General features: G+C 37.3%; 1 protein-coding gene and 1 pseudogene across 6 annotated transcripts in view; one reads left to right on the top strand and one right to left on the bottom strand.

Annotated features, from left to right (window-relative positions):
- Positions 1 to 23,747, bottom strand: part of STK3 (serine/threonine kinase 3) — a 332,138-nt gene that overhangs the window by 154,754 nt on the left and 153,637 nt on the right. The window lies entirely within an intron of this gene.
- LOC126961547 (ATP synthase-coupling factor 6, mitochondrial-like) lies at positions 16,790 to 17,987 on the top strand (annotated as a pseudogene).

Raw genomic sequence — 23,747 nt, 5'->3', positions numbered from 1 at the left:
AATACAAAAAATTAGCCGGGCGTGGTGGCGGGCGCCTGTAGTCCCAGCTACTTGGGAGGCTGAGGCAGGAGAATGGCATGAACCTGGGAGGCGGAGCTTGCAGTGAGCTGAGATCAGAGATCGCGCCACTGCACTCCAGCCTGGGCGACAAAGTAAGACTCTGTCTCAAAAAAAAAAAAAAAAAAAGAAATAATTGACATATATCAGATAAACTAACTGCATGCACTATCAAAACAATTTCAGAAGCATGATAAAATTAAGAATCTGGAAGAAAACTTTCATAGTAACTTATCTTAGGAATAAAACAGAAAATGAATCAGAGCTTTAAAAGCCAGAAAGAAGACCCAATACCCCATCCAAAGGAACTATCTGGAAGGTACCAAAATGCTTCAAAACAGAAAAAAGAACATACGATTACAAAATGGGAAAAAAGGAAATAATGAACAAATGATTCATGAAATGTAACTTAGTATAATTTGACCATAAGATTAGGGAAATAAATTAATACTAGTCATTAGCAGCTTTTGTATCATCTGGTAAAAGATTCCAAGGACAAGAAGTTCAAGACCATGAAGTACTATTAAAAGATCAGAATATTATATGTAATACTGCCTAGCTTCATTTTACCAAGTGCATTTTACCAAAGTGCAATTCAATTCAATACGAAGTAAATCAATAGCATCAATTGATTTTCTTTCTATTCTATTCCCACCTCTGACTCCTGAAACAGTGCAGCACACACGTCTTAGATCTATCCCAATGCCCCCACCACCATATGCCACCCTTGCAATAGCTGTATCTTGTCTACCACTAGCCTGGTGTTGTCTGTCCTAATGAGGAAAAGCAGGGAAGATGCCTGCATAGGCTCAAGACCATTTAAATGGGGAATTCTGGGACCCTGGGTATGCAGAGCATGATCTAGGAGGGAAAACTATGGGCTCTAGCACAGGGATGTAGCATGGCCCACGCAGGGCATAATCTTTGGGCAAAGGCTCCAGTTACCCAGGCCTAATGCCTATAATTGACATACTATCCTCAAAATTATCATTTAGCATAAAATCATCCTGATTCCAGTTAAAATATTATGTCACACTTTACAACCAAAGTGCAAAGACTAAGTTGTTATAGAATCTGTGAAAGTTAATCAAGTAATCAAAACATAGCAAACTATAAAAATGCTCATTATGAAGAACACATCACTCAAAATCCAGTCATATCTAATAGAGACTACAAAACTTAAGCAGATGTTTACACAAACGCCTATGAACTCAAACTGATACAAAGAACTGGGTTAAAGCTAAACAAGCAGAGGTCAGCACAGAGCTCCTATGATTGAATTATGATAAAACAATATACTAGTCCTAAGATAGCAAGAATATGATGCAATAAATCAGGCTCTGGTCCCAAAACAGTATAATGTCCAGCACAAATCAATTTCACAAAAATCTATAATGAAGTCAATGTAAATTAGAATTAAGAAAATCAAAATTAACAAAAAATATATGAAGAACAAAAAAGAAACAACTGAAAATATGAAGTTTGTAATTCAAGACACACAGACATATATACATATCAAAGTCTACAATCAGAAAAAAAACAACTGATCTCAGAAATCTGGTGTGAAATTTAATAGTAAATAGTAAGTTTTAGAAAGAAAAGATATCTGTTAACAAAGCCCCTCATTTTCTTGCCTCGGGAAAAGAAGGCTTAATCTACAGCCTTGGCCAAATATGATTGCCAGACAAACAAACCCTTAGATACTACCATAAGTTAATTAAAATGATGAAAAATATCCATGTATTAGTTTCTAACTCCAAATTTCTTTAAGAAAACCTTATGATTCACAAGCAACTACCCAATTCCAAACTCTATGCCATCGGTTCTGAACACTGGCTACATATTAGAATCACCTGGGAAGCATTCTAAAATTGCTTATTCCCTGAACCCAGCCCAAAGAATCTGGTGTTGTCTAGGCCTAGGTTGGTTGTTTTTAAAAAAAAATTCCTATAGGCATCTAAGGTGTATCAAGGGTCAAAAATCACTGCATGAATCAAACAGTATGGATCCAAACTCCCACTACATTTAGCACAAGTTCGGGGAATAAAAATTTACCATTTTTAGAGACAGAGTTCATAAACAGAATGGGAGAAACTATGAAAACTAATTCAGGGGCCAACTCCAGGCAACAACAATCAAACTGCTCCCCTTGCTAAATAACAAATACATATATAGTATATAAAATATATATAAATATACATATAATAGACATTTATATATTTATATATGTGTATGTATGTCACTATATTTTATATTTCATCTAAAATTCCATAAATTAGAAAGTCATTGCTGTTTAAAAACTATGTGTAACTTCTGCTTCTAGGAAGATAGAGTAGATGTACATTTTCCTATTTCTCTCATTAAGTACAACCAAAAACCATGGACACTATGAATAAACAAGCATATGAAGATCTGGATTGGGCACAGTGGCTCATGTCTATAATCCCAGCCTCTTGGGAAGCCAAGTGGGGAGGACTGCTTGAAACCAGGAAAGACCAGTTCAAGACCACTGTTTCTAAATATATATATACATATGAATTCTATATATACATGTATATATCAATTCTATTTACATATATCAATCCATATATATATAGATTCTTACACACACACACACACACACACACACACACACGAAAGATGGAGAGAAGGCAGAACAGCTAGGGATCCTGGAACCCAAGGAACATAACTGATGACTTCCCTGGATCTTCTTTTTCCCTTACATATTCCAGACTTGGGGCCAGAGAAGCCAACAACCAGAAAAAGCTAACAGGTACAAACAAAAAAGCTTCAACAAAACCCTGCCCAAAAGATGAAGAGAAGAACACCATGGAAAAAAGAAAATTAGGCAAATTTCACTCTTTGTCAGCCAAACACCACAGGAAAAACTGTAGTCCCACTCTAACCATGTCAGAAAGGCTCAGTGGACAGTCTAAAGTTCTAGCCTCATGAGACTATAACACGGCCCCACAATACTCCTGACGTGGTGAGAAAAGACCAAGTAGGGAGCCAAGAATTTCACCCCTCTGGAAAGTAAAAGGACAGCTCCCCCTAGCAGTGTCAGTAGATACCAAGTAGAACCTGTACTTCCTCTCCAAACTGGCAGCAATGAAGTGACCCTCCCACTACCCACTGAGGAGGACTAGAAAAAAGTTAAATTAAGACTTTCACTAACAAGTGGAAATTAGGTAAGACCAATACAACAGAGACTACAAATGGAGAGTTAGAATCCCCACTCTGACTCAGTAATAATGAGGAGCCACTCCGGCTACTTGAATGGGGCAACAGAGACTGAAAGGGGAATCTGGACTTCAACAAACTCTACCTGGCAGTGATGAGCTCCCTTCCCCTCCTAAAGTAATGTCATAAACATCCACCTAAAACAGAAGGTTTAAATAAGATTCAGAGTCTCAGAACATAACGGGGAAACAGGTCCTGTTTTCAACCAAAAATTACTCATCAGACCAAGAGTCAAAAAAATCACAAACTGACAAAAAAAACCACAAAAAAGATAAAAGTCAACACCAAAAAAAGGAGATGTCAGAAGTATCTGACAAATATTTTAAAAGTCTTTAAAAAAATGCTTCAATGAACAATCATGAAAATAATTGAAACGAATGTAAAAATAGAAAGCCTCAGCTTTACCAGTACCTTGTGATAATATATGTACATATAGTATAATACTCAAATAAACCACCAAAAAGTTTTGCATAGAAATATCCTCATAAATACTATAGATAAATCAAAACTCTAAAAAATGTTCAAGTAACCCACAGGAAGTCAAAAAAAAAAACAAACAGAAATTTTAAAAATGCAAAACTTTAGCCATAACATATTAATAATCACATTAAATGTAAATCACCTAAATATGCCAATTAAAAGGCAAAAACTGAAAAAGTCGATTTTAAAATGTAACTCAATTATATGTAGTATATAAGAAACTTAGAATATAAAAATATAGGCATGTTGAAAGAAAAATGATGGAACAAATATGCAAACAATAATCAAAGGAAAGCAAATGTGTCTATATTAATAAGAGATAAAGGAGACTTCAGCAAAGAAAATTACGAGAGACAGAGAGGGACATTATGTAGTGATGAGACATAATTCACCAAGAAAACATAACAATCACTAATGTGTATGCACCAACCAACAAGCTGTAAAATATATGAAGCAAAAACTAAAACTTGAAAGGAGAAATAGATAAATTCACCATTACGATTATAAACGTCAATATCCTCTAACAACAAGAGATATAACAACTAGACAGAAAATCAGCAAGGATACAGAAGAAATCAACAACATCATCAACAAAATTTATAGAATACCCCACCTCAACAACGGCAGAGTACTTATTACTTTCAAGTAATCATGGACCATATACCAAGAAAGAACATATACCAAGGCATAAAACATACATCAACAAATTTTAAAGAACTGAACACAGTAGAGTCTCCAAGCACAATGGAATCACACTAGAAATCAATAACAAAGATAATAGGAAAATCAAGCACTTGAAAACTAAAGAACATGCTTTCAAATAATCTATGGGTCAAAGATGTCTCAAGGGAAATTTTTAAAAATTCACTAAACCGAATAAAAATGAAAATACAACAAATCCTATTAAAATTTGTAGGACAAATGCTGCTGCCTGAAGAGCCTAGACAAAGAAAAACAAAAATAAATGCAAGACAGGAAGAAAGAATATAATAAAGAGTAGAAATCAATAAAATTTAAAATAGGAAAACAGTTAAAAATATTAATGTAACAAACAGCTATTTTAAAAAACACACACACACAAGAAATTGACAAACCTCTTCCAAAATGACAACAAAAAAGACAAAAAGAATAGTAAAGTTTCTAAATATATTTTTGTTTTTTAAGCAATTGTAAATGGTATTGCATTTTTAACTTTAATGTCCATGTATTCATTGTTAATGTATATAGAAAAACAACTGATTTTTACATATTTATCTTGCATCTTGAAACCTTGTTGCACTCACTCATTAATTCTATGAGTTTATTTATTGGTATTTTCTACATAGAAAATCATATCATCTGCAAAAGGAGATGGTTTCATTTCTACCTTTCCAATCTGTATGCCTTTTCCGTCCACTTCTTGCCTTTTTGAGCTGGCAAGAACTCCCAGTATAGTGCTGAATAGAGTGGTGAGAGTGAACATCATTCTTGTTCCCAATATTTGGGGAAAACATTCAGTCTTTTACCATTAATTATGATGTTAGCTGAAAGGTTTTTATAGGTATTCTTCACCAAATTGAAGAAGTTATCTTTATTCCTATTATTCTGAGATCATTCAATACCATAAATGGGTTCTGAATTGCATCAAATTTTTTTTTCTACATTATGTGACTTTTCTTCTTTAGTCTGGTAATATGGTGTATTACACTGATTCAGTTGAATGGTACTCTCCCCACCCAACAACCCAGCTGTCTGTATGTTCTTAAGGTGGAAGCTCAGAGTGTTGTTTTTTTTTTAACATTATGACCCTGAATAAAGCAACATATCTATATAGCTAGTCCCAGAATCAGTGGTAATTGCTTACATAAGAAGCTCCATATGGCCAGATGATACAGATTGTGGACATATGAGAAAAATCTTCTTGTTGCAAGTAAAATATATCTGTGGCTGAGAAAAAAAGACTGTCAAATGAAAAATTCTACATACAACAACAACAAAAAAAATCAAATACTGGGCATGGTGGCTCATGCCTGTAATCCCAGTACTTTGGGAGGCTGAGGCGGGTGGATCACTTGAGGTCTGGAGTTCAAGACCAGCCTGGCCAACATGGTAAAATCCTGTCTCTACTTAAAAAAAAAAAAAAAATTAGCTGGGTGTGGTGGTGCATGCCTGTGTTCCCAGCTATTCATGAGACAGAAGAATCACTTGAACCTGGGAGGCAGATGTTGCAGTGAGCTAAGATTGATTGCACCACTGCACTCCAGCCTGGGTGACAGTACGAGACTCCATCTCCAAAAAAAAAATTGGATTTTTTTCGGTTTACCTTCCCTGATTCTATTAGTCACTGAATACAATAAACCAAATACTAAATAGGATTAGTTATGGCTTATAAATAAACATAAGGATGTGTATTATATTGCCATTCATTCATTGTATGTAAATTTCCTACAGCTACACTATAATATACAGCTTCCCAAAGCAATCTAAAAGAAACAAACTTTAATGATATAGCACAACTGAAGTTTGGTATAGTAAGTGCAAATAAGTATTGCAACGACAATTCATCATGGTAAACTCAACGGTCTGTAAAAAATCAAAATTATCGAGGACCTACTTCAAGAAGAAGTATATTAATATATAGATTTCTGTAACTTGGCAGAGAATTCCCTACAATTGCTACATTTAAAGTAATCAACACATTTCTATATCTCAGAAGAAGATGGAAATTATGTGTTTGCCTATCCTAATGTGTTAAACTTTTATTACAAGTTTTCGCATATTTTTAGCTTAATATTAAGGTAGAAATATTCTATCAAACTAAGAAATAGAAACTGCTCTGAAATTGCAAAAACCTGTACTAGTTCCCTTTTTAAAATTAGAAGGATTACTTGTGTAGCATTTAGATTGTTACATCTTATAATAACAAATTACTTGGTATTAATATGCATAATAGAACACAATGGTAGTAGTAATAATGATTGAGAAGCAGTATATTTACTTACCGATAAAAGAAAACCCATGTAGAAGAAACTGAAGAAAATAAATGGGAGAGTGAACAAATGATGAAGTAATGCTCCAAAATACAAGAAAAAGAAAGAATGGGATACAGAATAGGGGTTAAGACACTGAACTTGAGCAGAGAAGGAACCCTCTTCCTCCACATGGGGCATATTGTAGGGAGAGAAGAATGAAATGTGAAGGAGGAGAGAAAGAAACAAGGGATGAAAAAATAAAGGTAAAGAAGAAAGGAAGGAAAAGAAAGAGGGGGGAAAAAGAGACAAGGGAAGGAAGGAAAAGTATAGATATTGACTGTTATGGACTGAATTGTGTCCTGTCCCCCCAACCCACTACCACTACCAAATTTTACGTCAAAGCCCTAATGCCCCATGTTACTGTATTTGCAGATTAGGCCTTTAAAGAGGTATTAAGGTTAAATGAGGTCATAAAGGTGGGGCTCTAATCCAATATGACTTGTGTCCTTGTAAGAAGAAGAGACATTAGGAATGTGTACATTCAAAACCAAAAGCCAGGGCTGGGCATGATAGCTTACGCCTGTAATCCCAGCACTTTGGGAGGCCAAGGCAGGCAGATCACTGGAGCCCAGGAGTTCGAGACCAGCCTGGGCAACATAGCAACAGCCTGTCTCTACAAAATATACAAAAATTAGCCAGGCATGGTGGTGCGCACCTGTAGTCCCAGCTACTTAGGAGGCTGAGGTGGGAGGATCATTTGAGTTCAGGAAGTTGCGGCTGCAGTGAGCTGTGATTGTGCCATGACATTCTAGCCTGGGAGACAGAGCAAGACCCTGCCTCAAACAAAAACAAAAACAAAAACCCAAAGGCCATGTGAGAACACACAGAAGGCAGCCATCTGCAAGCCACAGGGAGACCTCAGAAGAAACCAGACCTGCCAACACCTTGATCTTGGAAGTCCAGACTCCAGAACTGTAAGAAAATAAACTTCTGCTGTTTAAATCACCCAGTCTTTAGCATTTTGTTATAGCAGCAGGAACAGACTAATACATTAAGTTAAATGGGGGAACAGAAACAGTGAACTGCTAATAGTCTCCAGTTTTTCTTTGGACCAGAAAGCAAGTCTGCCAAGACCAAGGAGAGATGGGGTAAAGAAATTGTACAATAGACCCAGAAGAGAATGAGGTGTTAGGTGTAGGGGAACATACGAAAGGATTGCCAACTGTCCATTTCAGATTAGAGATCAATCTTTTGGAGGCATCAGTCTTCACAGTTACATAATCGCAGTTAAGCAGCCTGGTTAGAAGGAACACAGCAAAATGGGAAAGGTAAAACCTTTGAGGTTTTTTAAGTTTGAGTGATAACCTACCTCTGTCAGTGTAGCTGTGTCTTGGGTTGTTATCTAGAGTTATAATAATGATAGTTACATAGAGTGTGCCAATAATATCTACTCCTTTTAGAGTTGTTCTAGAGTTATGTAAAACTTTATCATAGAGTTGGTCAGAGAGTAGACAATAAATAATAGTTACTATAATTATTACTATGGAATTAGTTTAGTATTGGTACATTGTTAGGAAGATATAGCAAAAATGAGAAGGAAAAACAGGAGTTAAAAGCAAGTGGTTCAGCCGGGCGCGGTGGCTCACGCCTGTAATCCCAGCACTTTGGGAGACCAAGGCAGGTAGATCACTTGAGGTCAGGAGTTCGAAACCAGCCTGGGCAACATGGTAAAACCCCACCTCTATTAAAAATACAAAAAATTAGCATGGTGGCAGACACCTGTAATCCCCGCTACTTGGGAAGCTAAGGCAGGAGAATAGCTTGAACCTGGGAGGTGGAGGTTGCAGTGAGTTGAGATCGCGCCACTGCACTCAAGCCTGGGCAACAAGAGCGGAATTCTGTCTCAAAAAAGAAGAAAAAAAGAAAGTGGTTCAAGTGACAGAGCAGTGTTTTGGCCAGAGAGGGGAGTAAAGTGAATGCCTGAGGATACTGACAAGCTGGAAAACAGGAGGAAAAGTAAGATAAATGGCCTGAGGATGAAGTCCAGTTGAATTTTAAACCCAAGAAAATGAGAAAGATCAAAAGATCGGTAATTAAAACAAAAACCTCCAGAGAAGACTGCTGAGTGTGAATTAGCAGTTACTTCTTATACGTAACACCACAGAGAAACATAAAAAAAGAAAGCCAGCTAAATGGTCGTGGCCTTGTCATTAGCTAGCAGTATATCTTGAAAGAAGGCGCTTAAATTGTGAGCCTTACTGCTATTCGAGGATTACTGACAAATTACCTCTGGTTTCTCCTTTATCGCACTTCCTCTGTACCCTCTCTCCCACAACACACACACACACACACACACACACACGCACACACACACACTCATCATTATAGTAAAGATCAAGAAAGGCAGCAAAGAAGAGCAAAGATCTGGAAAGTAGGCACATTTTCAAAACTGACATTTGTCTTGTGCATCCTCCCACTTCCCTTTGTCTCTCCCAGTCCCACCTCTACAAGCCCAAAAACCCCAGCTCTCATTGCTGGCTCTGCTCCCAGAAAAAGCCCAAAGTGCCATGTTTCTCTCTGACCTTTCTTCCCTCCCTCCCACCTACTACAACTTCCATTGTTGAGTCTATCTCAGTTTAACAAGAGAAAAGGCAAACTGATTAAGTCTTTCCATAATGATGCCAGGATGAACAGTAACTCTCTCATCTATGCTTAAACCTCCCGTGTGTTTGGCTTAAAAACTGAAATGAATCTATTTGGCAAAATTTCAGGAAGAATGGAAAAGGGATAATTTGGGACAATGAGATTTTCTTTCTTCCCTATTTTACAGTTGTGAGGAAGAAAAAGAAGTGTTTGTCGTAACTGACAACAGACAACCACCACAGAAAAAACATCCACAGCAGCTCAGAATGTTACACTTAAGGGTAGTTTTTAGGCATACAGGCCTGCACAGGATGCTGAAGTGGGGGACTTACGAGGGCAAATATGAGGAAGCAATCTACCCTACTATAACCCTGAACACAGTGGTTCAGAACCATCTACCAGGTCATGGTAATGGCTCTCTTTTCTCTTCCCTTTATCACACAGGCTGCCCCTCACCCTGCCCCCCAGATGCTCCCCTGATAAAAGGAGGTGGGGGGAAAGGAAGCAGCCATAAAGGCAGCAGCAGGAGTGAACTCTCCACCTTAGTTATTTCCTGTTAGAAGTGGGGAAAGAATCTGCAGCCTAGAAGACTTAACAGAAGCCTGAGTATAAAGCAAGAAAATAGCTGTAGACAGAATCACATGAAAAAGTGACTATACAGGAAAAGGTGCCATTCAATGAGAAAAGGGGGAAAAGGATCGCTGAAGGAAAGAAACACTCTCTTCCCTCCCTCCCCAAAAAAGGTAGAAATACAATCAAATGTTTCAGAGCAGGGATCAGGAAAACTGCGGCCCACATGCCAAATCTAACCAACTGCCTGTTTTGGCAAATGAAGTTTTATGGGAACACAGCCACACTCATTCATTTATGTGCTGTCTATATGGCTACTTTCACATTATAATGGAAAAGCTGAATGACTGCAACAGAGACCATATGACTTGTAAAGACTAAAATATTTACTATCTGGCCCTTCAAAGAAAAAAGGCCCTGCTTTAGGAGGTCAGGGGTAAGAAGGGGACTGAGATGAGGCCACTGGATTTGATAGTAAGTGATCTCTGGCAAATATGAAGAAACAATTTAAAAGAAGTTTAAAAGAAAGTAAATGTATTTTAATGAAGTAGAGACAATGAGGATAAGGTATTCTTTCAAACAGCCTCTAGGAACAAAGGAAGACTACACACAAGTCTGCATGGGGAAATAAGAAATTTTCTTGATCTCACCAGTCTTACTCCCCTTGGAGTCACTCTCTCTTTAATCACTAACCAAACAGCCTCCCAAACTAGAAACTTCAGAATTTTGGTAAGTGATTCTAGCTCCACACTGCTTTCCATATCCTCAGTTCCAGGTGCAATGCTTAGTATACAAAAGATAGTGTTTGTTGAATAAACAACTTAAGAGTACAGAAGGTAGAGAGAAAAGATTGAGAAGAGAGAAAAAAATTCTGTCCCCACTTCATACCTGGAAAAACATTCCATGCCACCTCTAAAGGCTATGTAGCTTGGACTCAAGTCTTAAGACTCATCATAGGCCGGGCGCAGTGGCTCATGCCTGTAATCCCAACACTTTGGGAGACTGAGTCCAGTGGATCACTTGAACTCAGGGGTTCGAGACCAGCCTGGCCAACATGGAAAACCCCGTCTCTACTAAAAATACAAAAATTAGCCGGGCACAGTGGCATGTGCCTATAATCTCAGCACTTTGAGAGACAGAGACAGGTGGATCACGTCAGGAGTTCAAGACCAGCCTGGCCAACATGATGAAACCCTGTCTCTACCAAAAATACAAAAATTAGCCAGGCATGGTGGCATGTGCCTATAATCCCAGCTACTTGGGAGGCTGAGACAGGAAAATTGCTTGAACCCAGGAAGCAGAGGTTGCAGTGAGCCGAGATCGTGCCACTGCACTCCAGTCTGGGTGACAGAGGGAGTTGCACCAAAAAAAAAAAAAAAAAAAAAAAAAAAAAAAAAGGTCTGGTTATTTAAAAGAGCCTGAGACTCCTCCCCTTTCTCTTGCTCCTGCTATCACCATGTGACATACTCATGCCCCCACTGCCTCAGGAAGTAAAAACTTCCCGAGGCCTCAACAAAAGCCAAGCAGATGCTAGCACCATGCTTGTATGACCTGTAGAACTGTGGGCCAATTAAACCTCTTTTCTTTATAAATTACCCAGCTTCAGGTATTTCTTTATAGCAATGCTAAAACAAGCTAACACACACACACCAAAGCCTAAGATTTACATCTATGTTTCCTACAAAAAATGTTATAGATTTAGCTGTTAAATTTAGGTCTTTGGTGCATTTTGAATTAACATTTTTATATCGTATGAGGTAGAAGTCTAATTTCATTTTTGTACATGTGGATATCTAATTGTGCCAGCACATTATGTTGTTTTAACAGCAAATGAGAAAATATATAAGATAATTTGATACTACAAATACTTGTGGTTGTTAAAATTCAGGTACTAAGCAAACAGCTCAGTAGGATACTACAACAAACATGTAACTAATTCTCCTGTCTCTAGTTTCTCCTTCAATATCTGTTTTATATCTGTTTAAAACACAGTCCAGTAACGCAACAACTCTACATAAAACTAAAGATACCTACTCCTGACAGAATTAGAATTTCTGGAAATTGTAAGACAGAACTTGCCCCTGATTTTTCCAGTTTATACAAGCTATCCACAATACTTTGCTCATGGCCTCTTCCCTGTCTTTTCAATTTTCCAGGCTCATCTCTTACCATTTGTTGTCAACCACTTGGTCTGGCCATACAATGTTACTAGACACATCCAATGTGAAGTACTCTTGAAAGACTCTGTAGATTCCTCATGCTAGATTTGGCTTTCCTTACCCTGGGGGTTCTCTGAAGCAGAAAGAATTTTATTCATCCCTACATTCAAGAGTCCAGCAGAGTGCCCAACACAAAGCAGGTGTTTCACAAATACTTGCTAAGTTAAAGGAATACACAGGCAGGCATGGTGGCTCACACTTGTAATCCCAGCACTTTGGGAGGCAGAGGTGGGAGCATCACTTGAGGCCAAGAGTTAGAAACTAGCTTGGGCAAAATAGCACAACTCCATCTCTACAAAAGCAAAATTTTCAAAATTAGCCAGTCCTGGTGGTATGTGCCTATGCTCGCAGCTACTCAGGAGGCTGGGGCAGAAGAACAGCTTGAGGCCAGGAGTTCAAGACAGCAGTGAGCTATGATCAGACCACTGCACTCTAGCCTGGGCAACAGAGGAAGATCCTGTCTCCACTCCCCTCCCCACTCCAAAAAAAAGGAATGTGCCTATAATTGGAAGACAGTGATGAAGTTAAAGGAATAACGTAGACCAAGGTGACAGGTTTGGAAAACGTTAAATCATCTTGTTTGGCAGGAAAATTGTCTATACAGGGGGATGTTGAGAGAAGGCTGGAAACCTGAGTGGGACAGCAAGAGTAAAGGCCAAGTGAGGAATTTGTAGAGTAATAGTTTTTTAGGGTAACTTGATGGATTTTTAGACACAGATTATACCACTTCTCTTTTCCCCCAATAATAGATTTGTGACTTTGGCTAAATTATGTGACTCAGAAAAGACTCAAGTACTTCATACACAAAATTAGACTACTCTCTTTAGTATGATAGGCTCAGCTGGTAGGCCTATCACCCTAGACACAGAAGAAAAAAAATTCATGCTATAATAAGGAAACTTGACAGTCATTTACAAGAGTTTACCAACTTTTGAGCAGTGAAATCTATTTTCCAAATAAACTCATACATGGAACCCTAGTACAGAATCCTTTTTTAAACCCACAATAATTGAAAGCGGCATGAAAAAAACTGGAGGCCCCACACACCCACCTTCCTTCCTCTCATAAACATTAGTTCATATAATCAAGTGAACTTCAAATCAAATATGGGAAACCCTAAAGCACTATTTAGAACACGGTCAAAAGTTTACTAATCTAGAAGGATCCAGGTAAAGTCATACAATCAAGACTCCCCTTTGTGGCTATTGATAACGAAAATAAATGCTAGGGAGGAAACAAAGAAAAAAACTAAAGATGGAAAGGAAGTCCTACTGTAATTTTCCTGACCAGACCAATGCAGGGCATAAACTAGGATGGTAGTATTAAAAACACAGAAGCCAAGCAAATATAACATACAGAAACAATTTTTACTTTGTTTTCCATATTCTTGATGGGAACCCTGCTGATTCAGGAGAGACTGCCCCTCCCAAGGCTAGCTACTTCTTAGACAGCAAACTACCCCTCCTTGAGTGCTTTTCACATGCAAACCACTCAATCTAAAACTACCTCCCATCCATCCCCAATATTCAGCTCTCAAAGAACTCTTATATTTTGGGACTATTAGAATAGGCCCCTGTTCTAACAATCACGCCAGGGCCAGGTATCAAACAACTTGGGGGCTGCTCTTATATGTGAATATGTCGAGATTATTAAAATCAGTCAATTCTCCTTACCCTGCCTCGCCTGTTCCTTCTCACTAAAATCATGATAAAGGCTCTCCCCGATGATTTCCCTAGATATTTCTGCCTCCTAACCAACCCTGGTGCTTCCCTATGAGCACTATGTGGCGTGGCATATATGCCACCCTATCTGATGTGCCATGCCCTCTCTGCTTAGAAACTGTATCAATCTTTTCAATGGCAGTTGTCTCCTGACCTATTAGTTTCACCATGTTTGAATAATAATAATAATAATATAAACTACATTTTAAAAAGAGTTCAGAACCAAGCACCAAACAAACAGCATGTATTGAGAGAATAAAACATGAAGTATTAAGAAACAGCATGGCCGGGCATGGTGGCTCATGCCTGTAATCCCAGCACTTTGGGAGGCTAAGGCGAGAGGACTGCTTGAGCCCACATGTTCGAGACCAGCCTGGGCAACACAACAAGACCCAATCTCCACAAAAAATTTAAAAAATGAGCAGGGGTGGTGGCACATGCCTGTAGTTGCAGCTACTTGGGAGGCCAAGGTGGGAGAATCACTTGAGCCTGGGAGGTCAGGGCTACAGTGAACCCTCATGGCACCACTGTACTCCAGCCTGGGTGACAGAGAGGGATTGTCTCAAAAAAAATAAAAAATAAAATAAAAATAATAATAATAATAAAGAGTATGAAGATGAGATTTTCTAGTTATGAGAAATGCCAAAGCAGAATATGTTTTAAGACATAAACCTGACATAAAGTAAATATGTCTTTTTTTAATTAAAACACATTAACTATGAATATGTTTAACATCATTTATCTTCATCATTCAAGATATCTGAGCCAAAAACCTAGGCCAATAATCCTTGACTCTCATTTACATTCCACATTTAGATCATCAGAATATACAAATATCCAGAATCTGGCCACATCTCAACAACTTTACCTTTACTACCCTGGTTCAAGCCACCATCATCTCTTACCTGGACTACTGAAGAAGTAACCTCCTCACTATTCACCTGGCTTCCATTCTTGTCCTGCTACAATCCCTTCTCAATGAAGAATGAGCCCTTTAAATCACAGTCAGACCATACCATTCCTCTGCTCGAAACCCTGCAAAGGTTTCCTGTTTCACTCAGGGTAAAAGTTAAAGGTCCTGCTGTGGTTTAAGAAGGCTCTAAGTGATCTGTTCCCCTGCCATCCCTCTGATCTCATCTCCTACTTCTTTCACCATCATATCCAGCTCCAGCCACTTAAACCTCCTTACTGTTTCTAAAACATCAAACACAGTCACACATCAGTTTCCTCTGACTAGAACATTCTTTCCCCAGAAATCTGCATTGCTCATTTACTTACCTCCTTTACATCTCTACTATAAGTCACCTTATTAGACAGGCCTTTCTTGACCATCCTACATATAATATCACAAACATATCTGTCATTCTGTATCCCTCTTATCCTGCTTTTTCTTCATAGCAGTTAACAGTATCTGATATGTTATGGTTTTCGTTTTTTTGTGTTTTTTTTTCCCCGAGACAGAATCTTACTCTGTCTCCCAGGCTAGAGGGCAGTGGCACGACCTCAGCTCACTGCAATCTCCGCCTCCTGGGTTCAAGCAATTCTCCTGCCTCAGCCTCCAAAGTAGCTGGGACTACAGGCGTGCACCACTATACCCGCCTAATTTTTGTATTTTTAATAGAGAACAGGTTTCACTGTGTTGGTCAGGCTGGTCTCGAACTCCTGACTTTGGGTGATCCATCCACCTCAGCCTCCCAAAGTGCTGGGATTACAGGCGTGGGCCACCACGCCCAGTTTTTTGTGTGTAATTTACTGTCTCTCCCCATTACAAATAGGCACCTAAGAGGCTGGAACTTTGTTTCATTCACTGCTGTGTATGAGTGCCTAAAACAGTGTCTGAGCAGGCACTCAGTAAATACGAAATAAATAAATATACCAAGAATTTGGCCTTTCTGAGGGATTTACACTTGCACTGCTCAAAAATCCATAAACCTAGCAAAGAGACAAAACTGGTTCACTAGTGTTAATATATAAAAATGTAAAAATAAAAATATAGTCTTCTAAGAAAGATGGAAGGCTTGACAGTAAATGATTAACTACCAAAAGAATAAAGTATAAATGAGAGATTGGCAACCATATGAACTCACCTCAAGAGAATAACAGATACCTACAAATGAACATGTGAAAAACTTTATAATAAAACTATATAATTAAGCACAGAGAATAAGACTATCTTGCCAAGATTTGCTAACTTGGCAAACATCCATATTAAACTCAGCTTCCCCAATTCCAGATACAAACGGAATTGTGAATTTGGCAATTCACTGGAGAGAAAGACTGCATTACAATCTAGGTTCACATTAAAGTTACCTCATTCTTCTCAACTTAGATCTGACCCAGAGGAAAATTTTTAACAGATTCTATTGGACATGTGCCATACTATAGTCAGTGAAGTTCAAAATTAACATTTTAGATGTTAACCTAAATGATTTGTTTTGTTTTCCTAAAACTAAACTGTACTAAAAAAATGCATTATGAGTATAAAATGAATTATTTAAAATAATATTTTGTCAAAGAAAAAGCAATTTATAACACCAATCCTTCCCTCGTATTTTGATTTCATTCATGTAATGCCTCACCCATGGCTGAACACATGGTAGCACTCAAGCTGTTCACTGATAGGAGAGAGATAATATTCTTTCCTTCAAGGTTTATTCAATATAGATATGTCCACCTCAACCTTCCCAGTTATTAAAAAAAAAGCAAACGAAAATTATGCACCCTAAATTTGTATATAAATGTATTAATCATTTATTTAACAATTAGTATGTCATAAAGCATAGTATTAGATATCGAAGACACAAAATAAAAATTGCACATGCTGCTATCAATAAATTCATAACGTGGTAGGGAAGTCATATAAACTATAATAGAAAATGATAACTTCTATGATCTTGGGGTACACAGGATGCAACGGAAGCCCAGAGGAAAAGTTCCCAAGACAGAATGCGTAGAAAAAAGATGGGAGAAAATGCAGGCACAAAGTAACACTGAGAAGAGGGCAGAGGTAAACCTAACGCTACCTACAAATGATAGTATGGCTAAAGGAAAGGAAATGTCACATGAATAAAGACGTATGCAGAGCCCAGGGCCTTACATGACACCCTTAAAAATTTGGCTGTTAAACGGGAGGATCTTAAGTAAGACAGTAATATGAGCTGTGTTTCATTTAAGATGGTCAATCTAACAGTATCATGAAGTTTACTTTAGAAAGGAGATTGAGACTGCAGATTGTTAAATCAGTTGGTACTGATCCAGAAGAAGGTAGAATGGTGGCAGCGGTGGTGGCTTTGGCAGCTCAGGACTGAGTGCAAGTAACAGAATCGGCACGATTCTCCAGAGGCTCTTCAGGTTCTCCTCTGTCTTTCGGTCAGCAGTCTCAGTCCGTTTGCAGAGGAACATTGGTGTTACAGCAGTGGCGTTTAATAAGGAACTTGATCCTGTACAGAAACTCTCCATGTATAAGGTTAGAGAATACAAATCTAAGTGACAGGCAACAGGAGGATCTGTTGATACTGATCCAGAGTACCAGCAAGAGCCGGAGAGGAAGCTTTTTAAGCTCAAGCAAACGTATGGTAAAGCAGACATGAATACATTCCCTAACTTCAAATTTGAAGATCCCAAATTTGAAGTCATCAAAAAACCCCAGGCCTGAAGAAATAAAGTAAAATTAATCTGGTAAGTTGTCAAGGGTTAGCAGTACAACTAGCTAGAAGTTTCAGAATAAACATACATTCACAACTGTCAAGTGTTCTTTTAGTCTCGATTCCAAATAAATTATTTGGTGATGTGGAGTATTAAAAAATCTGGAAGAAAAAATAAAGATGTGGATGAAAAGAAGGGGATATTACTTGAGAGATATTGAGAAAGTTATAGATATCGGAACTGGTGAATAATGAAAACTTGAATCAACTCAGTGGCAGCGGAGCTGGACAGGAAGGAGGGAAGGAAACATCAACAGGACCTGGTGACTGATTAAGGGCAGAAGATTGGGCCAGACACAGTGGCCTGCAATGCCAGCACTTTGGGAGGCCAAGGCAGGCAGATTACTTGAGTCCAGGAGTTTAAGACCAGCCTGGGCAACAAGGTGAAACCCTGTCTCTAAAAGAAAAAATATATATACATACAAAAATTAACCAGGGGTGGTGGTGCATGCCTGTAGACCCAACTACCTGGGAGACTGAGGTGGGAGGATCACTTGAACCCAGGAAGCGAAGGTTCCAGTGAGTGGAGATCACGCCACTGCACTCCAGCCTGGGTGACAGAGTGAGACCCTTTCTCAAAATAAAATAAAAAATAAAGGCGGAAGATTGGACAGAAGGAGGATACTCTTGGTTAATAGCATCACCACCCAACCAGGTGCCTCAAATATACAGTTGGTTCAGATATAAAGGGAGAAACAAGTCTGATGAAAAAATAGTGAAAACAACTTGGAGATACTGGATTTTAATTATTTCAAAATAGTAAAGAAAAGAAAATGATATAAGCAGATTATTAGAAATAAGTCTAGAATTCAAGACAGAGATAAAAGCTGGAGGAAAGCCAGGGAATGGTGATCTCCTAGAAATCAAAAAATGTAAGAGATTTAACAAACAGAGAATGGTTACCAATGCCAAATAGGAGTAAAGGTGTTAATAATGTCAGTAGGGTGGTAGGGAAGACACAGTCAATGTCTGTTCAGGGGTAAATGAAAGGCAAGTGGGCAAATGGAAGCAGTAAGTATCCATTAGTCTTTTTATATGTGGCTCTGAAAGAAAGGGGTAAGACAGCAGTAAAGAACTGTTCTCTACTGCTGTCTTTCAGAGCCTTTCTTTCAGAGTCACATACAAAGCAATTCACTAGAACCTCCACTTCCTGGGTTCAAGTGATCCTCTCACCTCAGCCTCCCAAGTAGCTGGGACTACAGGCATGCGTTTTCTATAGTATTTTGAGATAATTCAAATCCAGTATCTCCAAGCTGTTTTCACTGTTTTTTCATTCTCCCAAAGGAGAATTGTTTGTCTCCTAAATCAAGGAGCATGTGAGCCTGTGAAGTTCCATAGCAGAGAGGAAATAAGTGATGGGTAGGAGAAAAAACAAACAAGAAGGAAGAGGCATACCCTTCTATAATACTACAACCAGAAAAGGGTAAAATGAGGCCCCAACGTTCAGGTATATGTATATGGCCATTTAACTAGGACTTTTTAAGCAATAAGCATGCTGTGCTTAGGCTATCTCAGCACTATTGTTAAATGTTTTAATTATGTAATTTTTGATACTTTTGATACTTTTAATTTGTAACTTTTGATAACTTTGATACATTCATGTTATCATATGTTGTAATTATTGTTGTTACTATTACATTTTCTCTATATAGCACTATGTATGGGGCAACATACTAAGTAGCTTTACAAAAGTTATTTCTTTTAATCCTTACCAAAATTTTATGAGGAAGTATTTCTCCATTTTATATATGAGAAAACTGAGGGATAGAAAGGTTAAATAACTTGCCCTCAAATACTCAGCAAATAAAGGACAGAGTTGAAAATGGAACCCGGGCAGTCTAGCTCCAAAGCCTATGATCTTAACCATCAAGTTATGCTACCTCTTTTCAGGTGGATAAATAATACTTTTGGTTACTAACTTAATCTGAAGACAACTATTCTCTAGCAGGAAATATTTCTAATTTTACAATCCATGTAGGAGAAAATTGAGTTTACTGATCAGAAACTTGCTAGACTACATTATTAAGTAAAAAAACACACAGAATTAAAAGTAATATTATTTAAAACATCCGTACATTTTTAATCTATATAAACATGTACACATAATAATAGTTCTCATCTATATAAATATGTACATATAACAATAGTTCTTAAATTTTACCATGCATCAGAATTTCTTGGCGGGCTTGTTCAAATGCAGACTGCTGAACCCCTACTTCAAACTCCAATCTTTCCCTATTATTTACAAAATAAAGTACAATTTCTTCTCAGCATGGCTTACCTCTGGCCATGAGGCATTGTCTAATTATTCATCTTTCAATATGTTTTTAGCACATTACCTATTTTTTTATGCTTTCCCTAATACAACCCTTCCTAATAAAGCCATACATTCCTTCTACGATTCCAAAGCACCTCTAAAATAGTAAAAACCAGAACAACAATGATAATAATATCAATTAACTCTGTGGGGCATTCCCCAAGGAAACATGAATTACCTCATTCAATCCTCATAACAACTTCTCAGGATAAAGATTATAATTATTCTCACTGTACATATGGGAAAAATATGTGTTAAAGACAAAAAGTACAAGGCACTCCAAGATTATAATACGAAGATCTAACCTGTTTATGGTTATTGTACTGGCAGTGTCCTATTACAAGAGTATAAGTTACACAGACTATGAATTTCAGGATGCCAAATAATTCCATTTCAAAATGACACTTTCAAAATCAAATTAATTAATTATAAGACCAAAGTCATATAGTTAAAATTTAAAACACATTATTTAAAATGAAATTTAAATTTGTCAGCTCTTTTTTTTTCCCTTAGCAAATGGAGCTATTACCCATCTGACACAGAATGTAATAAATATAAACTATCCAAAACTAATAAAATAGCATTTGAAAATGTCCTTGCAATATTGGTCATGATAAAGGTCAAATAATATGCCAAGTTCCTGACAATCCTAGTAGTGCATAAAGTACTTCCCTTTTGGACAATGCTAACTTTCTTATGATTGAATTAGATCCATGACTTAATATACATCATTTGTAAGATTTTTTTTTTTTTTTTTTTACAAAAAGCAGACTTCTTTCATAGTAAATTTCAAAACGAAAACCAATATTTTTTTTACAGAGGAAAAATGCCTAAAAGTCCAAATACTGATCTTACAAAGAGACATGAAAGGTAAAATCAAGTATGAACCAGGCCTGGATCCCCATATCTTCAGTTTCTATTTATCAAACAGAAAAATCTTTCCAACTTTCTCCTTTCCTGTATAAGACCAAAACTATGCAATATTCTGTTTGTATTACAATTACACTAATTCAATGCAGGTCACTTGCTTTTTACTGAGTCCAGATGACATTCAGTAAACTAAACATGGGCCAATTAGTTTAAAAAAAAAAAGGAGGAAAAGAAAAAAGGAAGAAAGGAGTGTGTTCTGATTGCCTTTGGGTAGGTCATACAGTGGCTACAGAGCATCACAGCCTGAACCTCATTTTGGCTAACACCAACCATACGGCTAACATTAAGGACCAGCATTTTTTATTCCTTTCAGATTTCTCACATTTGGAAATTCCAATTTAAATACATTTTCTGGTGAAAGTGAGGACAGCATCCCTGCATAATATCAGTTTTCCCCTAATTCAACTCCAATGTCTTATTTTGGAGCTACTAAAATGGAGTCTGCACAATGTCTAAAAAAGTATAATAATCCTTTTGAACCAGTTTATGTATTACAGTTATAAATGAGCAAATGAAACTGATGATTTAGCTGACACAAACCCACACAAAAAAAGATGGTCTAAAGCTATGAAGTTTCAACATCAATGTTTGTAATCTCAAATCAACCTGAACCACCATACGATTAGATATATGATAAACTAAGTAACAGAAATATTCATAACTAAAAGCAGTATTATTTTTAAATATCTTATTAGGCGTTGGCACCCAACATTTTCTTATAATCTATCATGTAAAGAAATCTGTTTTACTATTCCTTTTAAACTCTCTAGTCATGCTACTTTAGTTGTATTTCTAGAAATAAATAATAAACTCTCTGTTCACCAATTTTTTTGGCTAAGAAACTTTTTAAAAGTTATAATGTAACTAAGTTAAAATGTACATATAATCATAATTTGATATCAGACTGCTTTCATACAAAAAACCTACATTAATTCCTCAAGTAAATTTATACTTTATCAATTGTTGGTATTTTAAATTAAAAAGTACTCAAAAGAAACTATTCATTCACCAATATTACAAAAATGGAAGTCTCCAAATACGTAAACTAGCTTGATTTTTAGATTTGTTACTTATTTAGTCTAATTTTTTTAAACTTGCCTAAATTTAACTGAAGAATATTATGTTCCTGCAAGTGTTCACGAATACAAAGATACAGTAATGAAGATGGAAATTATTTACTCTAACAATTCTGACTGCATGACTGTTAAATCACTTACATACGGTCAAATGATCTACAAGGAAGCAGGGAGGTCCTGAAATTGTGTACTCATATCCATTTTCAACTACTGCACAGGTGACACAACCAATCAAGGCATTACTGAAACAGAATGGGAATAGAAAGCACTTAGTGAATAAAAGTGACTTCTTTAGACAAAAATGTAGAGGTTAGCTTGTGACCAAGGTGGAAGAAACAACAGCACCATTCCTCCCATTGTTTGTTCATATTAAGAGAAAAGTGAGACCAATAAGAGGCAAAGGACAGAGGACAGCAACACCAGCAAAGAGTCAGGCAGCAGTGGGGTCAGAGCACAAGAACAATATTAACAGTTAAACATGGAGCACAGAAGGGGTGGTTTAAATGTCAGTTTTACCCAACTATTTATAGGACAGTTCTTACATATCACTGAATCAATAAGCACTATTCCCAAAAGCTTGGAAATAAATGTTACAATGAAATGTTGGTTATGTAAAAATCTTATTTAATGCAGTAATTACTATTTAGAAAAGAGCAAATATAGTAAATATTAAGTAAAAATTAATAATAATTAAAATGGGCTTATGGTCTGAAATATAATAGGACATATGATGGGAAAGGATTACTGTTCTAACAACTATGCATAAAGCTGTGAAAAGCCAACAGTTATATTAATCTGTAGAAACAGTACTCTAAAAATTACAATAGGGAGATACACTTTTATTTTTTTTCTTTTTACACAAGGTCTTATTCTGTCACCCACACTGGAGTGCAGTGGCATGATCATGGCTCACTGCAGTCTCAACCTCCTGGGCTCAACCGATCCTCTCAACTCAGGTTCCTGAGTAGCTGGGACTACAAGAGCACACCACCACACCCAGCTAATTGTTTTTGTATGTTTTGTAGAGACAGGGTTTTGCCATGTTGCCCAAGCTGGTCTGAAATTCCTGGGCTCAAGTGATCCACCCACCTCAGTCTCCCAAAGTGCTGGGATTATAGGCATGAAGTACCATGCCCGGTCCAATATGAATATTAATCCTCCTGAAATAGATGGGATTTTAAAATGCAATACTCAGTTTCAATGTTGAAATGTGCTCTTCTTTGACTGAAGATGACATGACACTGTGAAAGCTTTCTTCTAACAAGGGAATTTTTAGGCCTTCACACAACAAGTTTTCACAATGTTTACTACTTTCAATAAGCTTCATGACTATTGATGCTTTGGGGAAAATTTATTTTTTGTTTCTTCATTTGCTTTTCAAAACCAAAGGCATACAGTAATAATTCATTATGCTTTTACAACCAGGTTTCATCTGATGTCAATGTTATCTTTCATATATTTTTAAGTGTTTTTCCATGTTAACGTGAAGGTGTGTTTCTTAACTTTACATAGCAAGAAACAAAGACACGCCTTTGTTCAGTTTACATATTTTGGCTGCTGGCCAGGCGTGGTGGCTCACGCCTGTAATCCCAGCACTTTGGGAGGCTGAGACAGAGGGATCACCTGAGGTCAGGAGTTCAAGACCAGTCTGGCCAACATGGTGAAACCCCATGTTTACTAAAAATACAAAAATTAGCTGGGCTTGGTGGTGTATATTTGTAATCCCAGCTGCTTGAGAGGCTGAGGCAGGAGTTATTTGTTATTTGTTATATGTTATTCCATATTCCCTATTCTATTCTATTCTACTCATTCAGAGACAGGATCTCACTCCATCACTCA

The sequence above is a fragment of the Macaca thibetana genome, chromosome 8, assembly GCF_024542745.1.
Source record: "Macaca thibetana thibetana isolate TM-01 chromosome 8, ASM2454274v1, whole genome shotgun sequence".
NCBI classification, from domain to species: domain Eukaryota; kingdom Metazoa; phylum Chordata; class Mammalia; order Primates; family Cercopithecidae; genus Macaca; species Macaca thibetana.
The sequence above is the reverse complement of the archived record's forward strand: the minus strand, read 5'-3'. Positions and strand labels throughout refer to the sequence as shown.